The sequence below is a fragment of the Camellia sinensis genome, chromosome 14 (genome assembly GCF_055761805.1).
Source record: "Camellia sinensis isolate YWXY chromosome 14, ASM5576180v1, whole genome shotgun sequence".
Classification (NCBI taxonomy): domain Eukaryota; kingdom Viridiplantae; phylum Streptophyta; class Magnoliopsida; order Ericales; family Theaceae; genus Camellia; species Camellia sinensis.
Window position 1 is genome coordinate 10,165,484 of NC_138974.1, and position 12,307 is coordinate 10,177,790.

Below are 12,307 nucleotides of genomic sequence, written 5' to 3' on the forward strand. Positions count from 1 at the left end.
TGGTAAGGCGGCCCTTCACTTGTTCTGAGGCGCGTGACCTACATGAGCATACATACGAACACACACTTGAAAAACACGTTCGAATTGTACATAACTTATGTCGTTTGCTCTTAGTGTGTTTCTAACCCTTAATCCTCATTATGGACTCTTAAACATGGCTTAGAAATGCCTAGGATGGACTGAGGATGCAAGAATGCGTTGGAAAACATTTCTCAAGATTTGCTGAAAATAAGGTCTACGCTCGAGCGTGGCTTCCCTCGCTCGAGCGGACATGCAGACAATGAAGCTTCGCTCGAGCGTGAATCTCCTCACTCGAGCGTACTGTAAACTCATGAAAAAGCGCTGGATGCATGATTTTCACGCTCGACGGGCGCTCGACCAACGCTCGAGAGTGAGACTCAAACCCTCGCTCGAGCGTATATACCCCCGCTCGAGCGGACTGTAAAACCCACAAACTTCTGGGTATATGCATTTCACGCTCGAGTGTATACTTCCACGCTCGAGCGGAGTGCACGTGCTCAGAATTCACGCTCGAGCGTAAAGTCCCACGCTCCAGCGTGGATCAAATTTCTAGAAATTATAGATTTGATCATAAGCTCAAATTCGATCTTTGAAGCATCAAACTAAATTTTCTGGGCCCAAAACTTTGGAAAACACTTAATAACTCATAGAACAACATGTTTAAAGATCATTTCAAGAAATCATGCCCCAAAAGGATATCAATTTTGCAGAAACTCAACTTAAATTCAAAATCAATTTATGAACATCACATGCAAGTACATTTTTGAGCTAAGGCTCTTCAAAACATGATCAAATGCAACGTTCAACCCAAAAGCATGATCAACTAAGATAACATGACATGGAACATGAGGAATATCTAAAACGAAGCTTGGATTATGACATTCATGCAAGAAATCTTTAGAAAGGCAACCCCAAATGTTATGAATTACACATGCATGTATGCATTGAGCTTTAATTTTCCAATCTTAGCTTAATTGACCACCTAACCTTCTTGAGTTCATTTACTTAATGCTCTAAATACAAAGTTTAAGAGTGTAGTTCTCACCTAAGGTTGATTACAAGTGTGATCCTAACTCAAAGCTTCAAATTATCTTTAATCTTCTAGCCAATTTCCCCTCTTGTGAAGTCAATTCTTGAACTAGGACCCAAATCTCTCAACTCTCTCTCTCTCTCTCTCCCGTTTCTTGCATTAGTTATGGAAGGAATGAAAATGAGAAAGGCAACTTAGTGGGGTCAAAAGGCCTAACAAGTGGTAATTGACAAAATAAAACAAATAGCATTATTTTAATCAAATTTAATCGTTCCGAACTGTAGACACCCCATTTTTGACCGTCCTCAAAACTTGGACGTCACCATTGGAACACTTGGTGATTACCTCTGTTTGTGTTCGTTTGGAGTTCCTGGAGGTCTCGGCTACGCGCCTTGCCTTAAGATCTCCGAACTTGACTGTTTAGTGTCTGGTTTTGCACCAAACACTTGTGTTTTGCCTTGGAGGGGCAGGGAATGCCTTGTGAGGCATCCCCACACACCACCGGCCATGGCTAGAGGCCACCGGCTGGTTTTTGCTTCCATCGACAATCTTTATTGCCGGTCGGCATTCTTTGTTGCCGGTCGGCACTCCTTTTTGCCAAAGTGGAATCTTTGGCCGGCCGACTACTGTGCATCTACTTTTGCAGATATTTTATCACAGCTGTCTTGCATTTGGCTCCCCTCCATACACGTGTATGGAGGGATCTCTCTCTTTAGAAGCTTGTCTTGTAAGCTTTACAAGGCAAAAGGCTCTATAAGAGAGAGTCTTCTCTCTTGGCCTTAAGGGTTAGACACTTTAGAGATTTTAGACAGCCATATTAGGGTTTTGAGTTCTAGGGTTAGAATCCATACACATTCTATCTCTATATCTCCCTCTTGTGTGTGCTCTAGGTGTTTTAGTCCATACTATTGCACACAAACACCTAGTGCTTCACCTTCCTTTGGCTACTGAGGTTCTAAGGGACTGATTTTGGTGTTTTGGAGCTGGATTCAAGCCAAGGAGGGCTGTTGGAGCATCATTTGTGAATGTGGTCTACAAGGGTGAGAAACTTCCCTTTTATTCCCCATTTTTGCATTGCTTTTCTACCTATCTTAGAGCTATTTTTGTGCTTAGTGTATAACATAAAAAAGTTCTGTTTTTAGGCCCTCTTGATTGTTTATTAAGAGTGTTTTGTGGTTTGGGTTTGTTTGACCCCTCCTAAGCCTTGTAAGGCTCCCTTTTTGTGCTATTTTGTGCAAGTTTCGAGACTTTGGTGTTTGGGCCTCTTCACCACTGAAATCTTGAGGGATTTCAGTGGCGGAGATGGTGCCTTGAAGTCTCCAAAAGGGGAGGGCCACCCCCTCTCCTTGTTGTCCTTGAAAGGGACCCATTTTGGCCTCTTGAGGGAGCATCATGTTAGAGTGTGTATTGATCATGTCTTGGCTGTTTTCCATGCTTATTATGCCATGATATAACCTTGTTGTGTGTTGGTTTTGGTACACCATGCATACTTAGCATACCTACCATGTAATGCCTTGTTATTGCCTTAATATGCCTTAGGTTGTTAGCCTTTGCTCTAGCATGTTTTAGGTTTAGCCTTGGGAAGGTTTTGTGCTCAATTTGCCATGTTTTAGGTCTGTCCATAGTTGTTTGGGTTGATCTTGGCATGCGTAGTATAGCTCCTTTGTATTTGAGCTTGTATGCTTCAAGTATGTGAATGTGTAGTATGTGTTGCTTGCATCATTTCGGTGGTTTGGAACCACCCTACATGTTATTTCAGTCCCTTTGACATGCTCATATGTTTGCCTTGGATGCCTCTTTGAAGCTTTGGAAGCTTGCCTTGCATGCTCCATGTTTTAGCATTTATACATGCCTTTAAATTCAAACCATCTAGATGCTATCTAGTTGGTCTTTTGGGCTTAGTTTCATGTGTTAAAACTCTGTTTTTGGTTGCCTAAGTCCTGCCATGTGTGGTTGTACTAAGTGTAGTCCATTGCCTCTTTGGTGAGCCTTGAATGCTTGGACCATTGTTGCATGTTTAGCTTGCCTTGTTGCTTGGTTTGGCACCATGTTTTAACATGATTTTCAAAGCTTATGTTGTATGCTAATTGTCCATGATATCTCTTTTCAAGTGTGCCTTAGAGTTGCTTATTTAATGCCTAAGTGTTGGTCCAACTTACTTGCATGTGTGTATGTACGTTTGATCCCAATTCCTTGGTTTTTGGCCACTGTTTTAGGCCTATTTAGAGTTGCCTAAATCATGTCTAAGTCCACCTTTTCATCAGTTAGCATTGCCTCATGTTTGCTTGTATGCTTGCATAAGTGTCTTGCCATGCCATGTTGCATCCTTAGCTTGCATGCCTAGGTTGCATTGCATCTTGCATGCATGCCTTGTTCCTTGACTTGGTGATAGGAATTGGGCCTTGGTTCGTTTGTTTGGTTGGCATTTCATTTGACATGAAAGTTGCACACTTGATTCTTTGGGCCATCATGCATGGAAATGCGTGATTGGCGGTCTGAGAATCGAGACACATGCCCTTTTGAGTCACAAACATGATAGGGGACATGATTGGTGCATACATTGCTTGAATTGTATTGCCACGCAAGTTCTGTCCTCTGCTGCTGTGAGTTGCAGGTTCTGCAGGCATTCTTTGCCGACCGGCATTATAAATTGCCGACCGGCAGTAAATTACCAGCCGATGGATTCATTTTGTGCCGGTGACTACAATTCACTGCCGGTGGTAATTCTACTCAGCCGGTGGTGATTCCCAGTATCCCGAGAAGCATCCTTGAGACTTTGGCAGTCTTCAGAGAGGCAGAGCAGGGAAAACAGAGGCAGACTATGCATGGCCGTGCACTTCCGAGCAGGACCCGAGCATGCGCTGCATCTGGCTCTCCTCCCGAGGCGGTTTACTGCTTTTCCTAGTTTAAATTAGTTTGTTAACTGATTAGGCAATTTGTAATATTTAATTAGCTTGCGTAGTTAATTAATTTGTATTATTTATTTGGTCCCTCCGGGCGAGGCCAAATCTGTAATAAGTGTGTGTGAGTGGTGTGTATGTCTTCCAATCCCCACTTCTTTCTTCCCTTTTATTTACCCGCTTTGATGGTTAGTATTAGGGCACGTTTAAATTAGCATACCTCATGCAATACATGCGTGCATTCATTCATTTGTCCTGCATGCACCGGGCTCGGTACATCATGCTAACTGCATTTGTACTTCAAAATTCCGAATTGAATACATGCATTGACTGACTGCATTTCACATGCCATGTTTAGGTTAGCCGAGCCTACTCTAATTGCATCTTGCATGTGTTGTATTAGCCAACTTGACATGAACTAGGATCACGCATGTTTGCTAACTAGTTTATTGTTTTGGCACGGAGTACGATGTAAGTATTTATGCTTTAGCATCTCGCATGCGTGTGAATGCTATCATGACGGCATGCTTACCATGTGGCTAGATGCTTATGTGTTATAAACTGTTTGAATGCCTGTGGGTGAAGGTTGGATTGTTTGAGTTGGAAAAACTCGTTGAAATCCGTGTTTTAGCCTACTTGCGAGTAGCAAATTCCAAAGCGCTTTTCAAAACAAACGGATATGCAATGCTTGTTTCCAAATTAGGCAATCTAGTCTATACTTGTTTACTGTGCGCATAACATAGTAATTCTAGGCTAATAACCGGAATAAGAACACATAACGTTTTCAAAATCGGATATCACGGTTAGTAGAGGCCGATCTTCGGATCGGGTGAGAGGGGGTGCTCATAGCTGACCTTCCCCAATCGTACCCTAGCTCCCGAGCTGAGGCAACTCTGGTGATGACGGACATGTGGCCTTTGGCACCGAGTCAGGGTTTCCTAAATTCCCCCATAAAAAATATTTAGGTGGCGACTTTGTATCTGGCGAAGCAGTCCATGTTTGGCACTTCTTTCCTAAAATCTGTTTTCTCAAAACGATTTGCCAGATTTGGACTCTTTGGTTCAAGATTAAGAACCGTGACACAAATCGAGTCCGAACTGTAGCGGGGTCCCTCGAGGACGTGTCTACAGTTTCTGGCGACTCTGCTGGGGATTTAGAGAGCTTAACTCGAACTCGTGATATCCCGTTTTGATTTCACTTATGTGTCTCTTTGCATTGCATGTGCATTGGTGCGCCTAGGACACAGTGTTTGCCATCTGCCATTCCTGAACGGTTTGCCGGAAGCTTGTCTTATCAAGGCATGACCATAAGGCTGACCAGTTATGGGCTCTGACAGTATGGGAACACAAACCCCGGTTTTACCGGGGCACCCTTTTCGACCATTCGACCTAGTGCATATTCGGATCCATAGTGACCATTCCAAGTTAGGACAGGCTGCTAACCCGATGTTAGGTTGTTTGAAAACAGCTGCGTGCATAGTGAAACCCTAGCTCCTGACAAAATAGAACAGGGAAACCCTACCCTAACATAGGAGTGTTTTGGCTCTTTTTACTTGCTATGTGCTTTTAGAATGTATTTCTACAGGAAAGTACATATCAGTTTGCAAGTTTAAGTATCGGACCTGAGAGCATCAGTGTCAGTTATGAGAATCAGTTATCTGCGGGTATCAGGCTCAGTTTTTGGGGACAGTGATTTCTAAGAACAGTGATCAGTAGTAGAGTGCAGTTGTTCAGCTACACCCGTGTTTGATCTGTTTGGGCTGAAATGTTGTTTGTTGTCTCTTTCAGTTCGGACAGCTAGTACAGAATAGCCAGTGTTCCCCTTGCTGAGGCAGGACTTATGATGACGCAGAATTCAGAAGAGATCGTGGTTATGACGGCTGCATTAGAGCAAGGGATCACTCTGTAAAGTGAGACCAACATTGATATGCCACATCCACCTAGGTCGCCTGTTGCGCACCCGGTTTGGGCCCCCCAACTATACCAGGCTCGCGAACCTACTACATTTGAACTAATGGGGATGATAGGTGATCTCTAGAGGTCTGTGGCGGATCTCGCCTACGGAATGTCAGCTTCACCTCCAGCCGCACCATATGCCGGGAGTTTTGTACCCCAAGAGCCCCCGCTGTTGGGGCGAATTGTGATTGAACTTAGCCAACCGGAGATGGCCTCCAGCTACGGCAATGACATATCAACATCAACCCAAACCCTCGATCAGATTGAGGCCAGAGGAAAAGACAAAATAAAGGCAGATGCTGATCCCATTGAACAACTGCTGTGGGCAGTCAAGGCTTTGAAAGCCGCGGGGATGAACAAGCAACAAATATCCGCAGTTGTGGCAAAAACTGTGGAGGATGCTTTCCCCACTCCACCTGAGGGTAGTTCATGTCAGTCGGAAAATCGGGATGGGCCCCGTCATGCCAGAACAGTTCCTCCTATTCCCGCCCCCGCACCTGGGAAAGATCAGAAAGCTAAGGTGGCGCCTGCTGACCCTTTCGCCTGTGCGGCTAGTAAGAGCGCTCAGACTCCAAAGTACCTGCCCCGGGAGCGCAGGACCTTTCATGCTCTCTATATGCCTCTGTCCAAGGCACTTCAGATCCTTGCCGAGAGGGGGCACCTTAAACCCTTGGAGCCTCGTCCTCTCCCGAAGAATCTCCCCGCTACGCATGATGCTGCTCAGTACTGCGCGTACCACCAGCAGACAGGCCATGCAACCGACAATTGCTTCCGCCTCCGTCATGAGGTCCAAGATTTGATTGACAACGAGGTTATCCTCCCGCCCACCTCAGCCAAGTCCGTTACCACCCAGTTATTGGATTTTGAGGACACAGATACTGCAAGTATGTAATCAGAAAGTGAACCACCTGCGGGCGGCATCCGGTATATTTTGAATGTGGCGTCTAGCACGCATTTTTGAGCATCTGTGAACGTTATCTTTGTAAATTCTGGTTCGGGTATCGAGTCAGTCTTTTGTTTTGAGTCTGTCTCTTTGTCTTGAGTCAGTCTTTTTGCTTAAGGGTCTGTCTTGTTGTAGCGAGTCAGTCCCCTTTGTATAGAATACCAGGTGATTCTGGGGTTGTTGCCTCGAACACCTTTTTGTCTTGTAATTACCCGTCTTTGTTTTTGAGTCTGTTTCTGCCGAAGGGCCAATTATACCTACAAATCTGAATGAAACAGCTGTTGCTATCTCACTTTCATGCTTGCTTTCAGTATAAGTGCCAGAGAATTTGATTGGGCTGACAGTACATCTCTCCTACTCTCCTGCGCGCCAAACTCATTGCATTAACCTAAGTTTTTTTCAAAAACCTCTTTTGAACACTGCAGTGATAAAAACGAAGGGGAAGGAATTCCTCGGGTTTTGCAAAATTTTGATCATTTTGAGAGAAGGAGAGGCATGCTAAGCCTTTTTATGAATGAAATCATGCTTGTCGACGTGAGTACTGGGAAGGATCCTGGCTTGATCCCGATTGGTTCCACACTATCTTCGGCGCGAGCGATTTGTCGCTTTCTTAAAAACTTTCAAAAACAAATGTTTTACACGGCCTTATGAAGACCTGTGTGGAACCGCTCTTGAGATTGTGCAGCTTAGGATCGCTCTCAGCCTCGAGATTCGACCGCTCACTTTCAAACCTCGAACCTGTTCAGAAAGTTCAACGGTCAAACGTCATGCAAGGTCTGTATGGCCAGATCAGGAGCAACCCTCGAGCAAGAGGCACCGGAGGCCAATCAAAAAGATTAGATCTCACCAAAAGAAGCTCGTAGAGCAACCATGATGGATTCTTTCGCAAATCAGTGCAACAGCCGTTCTCCTAGACACAGAGAGGATTCAATTTCAAAAACCATTTGGCATGGACTTGTTACACTTTTACCCTTTAAGAGGCTTGTTGGGCCGAAAACCCGGAAGGGCGACCCAGGCAAAAGTTAGAGCAAGAGAAAAATACGGAAAAAAAAAAAGCAAAAAGTACAAAAAAGAAAAAGAAAAAAGAGAAGAAGAAAAGAAAAAAAATGCGAAAAAGAAAAGGAAAAGAAATGAACAAACAAAAAAAAAGGAAAGAGAAGGAAAAGCTCGCAAGGTCGAAAACCCGCATTGGGCACCTTGGCAAAAGTTAGAGCCTGAGAAAGTGAAGGTTAAAATACCCGAGTGTACCTTAACCGGAACTACGTAAGGCTTGATTCCCATGTTTGGGATACGTAAGCAACTTCATCCTGAAGTCCAGCCCCCAACGCTTTCATAGCGTCTCAGTCCATACAATGGTTTCGATTTCATCCCAAAGTCCAGTCGCCAACGCCTCCAAGGTGACTGTGTCTATATATTTGTTGTGACCGTCTTCGTCATCTCTGTGTCCAAGAGCTCGACCCCCGCCAATGAAGACTGTTTGCGGACTGTTGCGACACCACCCAAACAAGGGGCAACTTTCCGTTGCCACGAGTCGTCGTGAGCCGCCATTCAAACCAGGGGCAACTTTCCGTTGCCATCCACCCCTTTCAAACCAGGGGCAATTTTCCATTGCCTCCGATCCGAGGTTGCACATCTCAAAGAGTAAGTTCCATGCTCGTTGAGCGTTGACTGTTTGCAAAATCGTTTTTGAAAATTTTTACTAAAGTTGACTATTTTCTCGAAAACTATTCCATTTCCAAAACTGGACCATTGTCTTGGACCCAAAAAGGAAAATTTTCAGTGTTCACAGCCTGAATTGCGTGGCTTTCAAATCAAAAATCGAACAAGTGCGTTAATCTAAACTCTCATTTTGATCAAAACTGTTTTAGTAGAAAGTAAAAACAAAGAATGGTTAAAGTGATGAACTAGGGGCACAGTTGAGCCAGGCGCTCTGTCTCCCCCCCGTCGTCAACGTACTTGCCAGAAGAGCACTCTGCCCGCCAGAAGAAATAGCTGTGAGCTAACGGCATTGGGCATGAACCCGCAACTTCCTATTCATTCACCGATCACCTTGGGGAGGGACGAAAAATGAGAGAATGAAGAATAGAGAGGTGTAAGTTGAGAGAAAAAGTGAGCCAAAGGGTTTTGAGAGAAAAACCGAGCTTGAGTGCCAGAGTGATGTGAGAATCACAAATGAGAAAAGGATGGGAAACTATACCCAGATTGAACTAGCTCCTCATGATCCGAGGTCCCCCACTTTCATTAACGTGTCTGTATGTCGTATCTTTTGTTTTGTTTACCTCAACCTTTGCCTTAGGTTTCTTCCGAGCGTGTCTCGTTGTGTTTAGGTCGTGTACCTTTGTTGAGTCCTCCCCGCTGTGTCCAGTTGTAGGCTCAATACCCCGGTTGAAAACCCTTATTTAATTTCAAAAATCATTTATGCTCAGAATGTTGTGCATTCTCTACATTTGGGCGAACCAAAAGAAGGAAGGGAAAATTTGGGGCATCCGAGCATGTTTCAATCCTAGCCGGTTTCACCTTTGAAGGCCGTCTTGTCAGATTGGGTTGTTTTGTTTAAAGTTTGCTGAGTACAGAATGAACCAAATGCTATGTTACGGGCTGTATGCAGTTTAATCCCTAGTAGAGTAAAGGGCTATGTGTCCAGAATCAGGCAGTGGGTTGCTTGGGTTATTTTGCTGTTGGCTGTTTAGTTATCTGATTATTACCGTGCAAGTGCTCAATTTTTCAGACAACAGGTCAATTCCATTCACCTTGAGGTGTAACATGGTGCAATGCAATACATAAGATATGTAAATGTAACACTTTTTTTTTGAGATAAAAAGTTCATTTCATTTCATCATCTTTTTTTTTAAGTACAAAGTTTTGAGGAAAACAAAAATCTGCTTGCGGCAGTACAAGGTAATCTAACTACCAACAAAAGGGAAAAGTACAAAAAAAGAGAAGAAAAATAACAAAAATCTGTATCCATGTCAAGCGACTCCGAGGGCTATCGGTCTGTCCTAGTCCTCTTCCTGGACGAAGGTCCAGGAGCATCATCAGCATCGTCGTCAGAGCCCGAGCTAGTGCCGCCTCCGGTCTCCTCCTCCGATGACTCCGCCTCTAACTCTGCCTCCGCCTCCGACTCATCGTCATCATCATTGTCATCATTAGGAACGGGAGCCCGCAAACTACTCCCGACACGAGTGTGCCCCGCCTTGGTGCGGGGGAATACTCTGCCCTCCTCATCTCTCCCTCGGGTGGGGACGGAGGGTCCAGCTGGAGCACCTCCTACCACAGGAATCTGGAAGAGAGGCTGAAAAAGTACATAAAAGGCAAATGCATCAGTATACTGTGGATAGTTTATCAGTGCAGAATGCAGCGTATGAGTATAGTGTGTGAATGCCGTGAGCAGTTTATCAGTGCAGAATGCGGTGTATGGGTACAGTGTGAATGATGTATGCAGTGTATCAGTGCAGAATACAGCGTACAGTGTAAGAATGCCGTGAGCAGTTTATCAGTGCAAAATGCAGTATACAGTATGTGAATACCGTGAGCAGTTTATCAGTGCAGAGTACAATGCAGAATGCAGTGTATGCAGTATATCAGACGCTGTGAGATCAGTATATCAGGTGTTGTGCCGTGCATCAGATTACGTGAATCAGCTTGTGAGTGATTTGAGGCCGTGATCAGAAGAACATACCGGAATACTGTAGAGGGCCAGGAGATCAAAGGTCCGCTGTAGCATCCCCATCATGGAGGCATTCATCTCCAATGACTGCCGGGTGTACTCAGAAGAAGCCTGCAAAAGTATCAGATGCATCAATATTCTGTGTAATATCAAATAAACTGAAAAAAAATGACTGTAAAAAAATGCAGTAATACATACCGGAGGCAAGTCGGGGACACCGACAAACTCGTGATCAGCCGGCGGAGGGGCGAAGGGGACCTGATAGGTCGCCCCACCCTGCCCTCGGAAAGTCAATGAAGTGGGCAGAACAGGCCAACCGGTCTCCCGTCCTCCGTGAACTCTGCCCGTGCCACGGACCCGAGCCCTCCTCGAAGCTCCTGCTCCAGCTCCCGCTCCTGTCCTAGCTGCTGGCGCCGCGGGCCTGGCTCCCTCAGCTCGACGGCCGCCGCTCAGAGACCGCATAATGTACGTCTGCACGTACTCTCGGTAGTCGCCGATGCGTCTAAAGCGGGTCGCCTCCCAACCGATAGTATAATCGGCCATCTGCTCAGTAGTGAGCCTCTCGGTCTCCCTCATGTCCTCAGGAGGGTGAACCGGGACTATCTGCTCCGGTAACCCTAGGGTCTGGCATAGGAAACGCCCACCCAGGTACCAAGCCCGACAGACCGGGCCCTCCAGTAAGATCCGGAAACGCGAGGTCTCATCAGCACCAGCAAACCGATCCCGCATCATGGCTGGCAAAGGAGCCCAAGGCTGCCAAGTGATCTGAAAATACAATACAGTTTGTTATCTACTGTTATTGAAATATGCAGTGGAAAGGCGAAACTTAAATGAACTGCAAGTAAAACATATCTCTGCGGGGGTGATGGTGTCGAAGAAGCGGCGGAAGAAGCTGAAGGTCTCTCGCGGCCTCCGGGTGCATCTCCCGTCAAAGCGACGCGAAAAAGGGACGACCAGAGGGGTCTCCGTGACTGGCACGGGTGCAAGCCTGGGAAAGTAGGAGTAGACCCACAACTGCAGGGAAAACATCAATATGATTATCAGATAAAGAGTGGAATACAAGATAAAACAGAAATAGCAGAGCCATGTGTTGTGCAGTGTATTGTGTACAGTGTGCAGTGTGAGCAGTGTGCAGTCAGTGTAAAGCAGAGTATGTGTGTGCCGTGTGTACAGTATACAGCAAGTATAAAGTAGACTACAGTGTGTGCAGTGTACAGAGTATAGAAAAGATAGAAAAGCAGAAATGAAAAGCGGAGAAGAAACGTACCTCCCAAACACGCCAATAGCCCCCGAGCAACTGTCCGCTGCCGCGGGAAGCTGAGCTCATATACCCATAGAGAGTAGCCAGAGCGGCGCCACCCCAGTCGTAATGCAAGATGTCTCTGACGTGCACCAGTGCGCTGAGCAGGCAGAGAGGCACGGTGTTCGCCCGGTCGACGAAAATGGTCGTCCCAAACAAGAACATGAGGAAGTTGCGTGCGTATCTCTCCACGGCCTCCGGAGTCATCGGGGCTGCATCAACAAGGGTGGGCTGGACCCTGAACTGCACCTCGAACCAGGAATATCGGACGTAGCCAGGACGCGCCAAAGGTGGCAGCTCGCCGAGCAAGTAAAGCTGAGCGGCAGTCCACTCGTCCATGTCAGTATCAAAGGGGATCGGATCGCCCCCTACCCCGATGCCTGTGAGCATCGAGAAATCGTAAGGGGTCATCGTCATGTCCCCTGCCGCGGAGAAATGGAATGAATCGATGGTGTCCCACCACCTCTCCACCAGAGCGGCGAGGAGAGGTC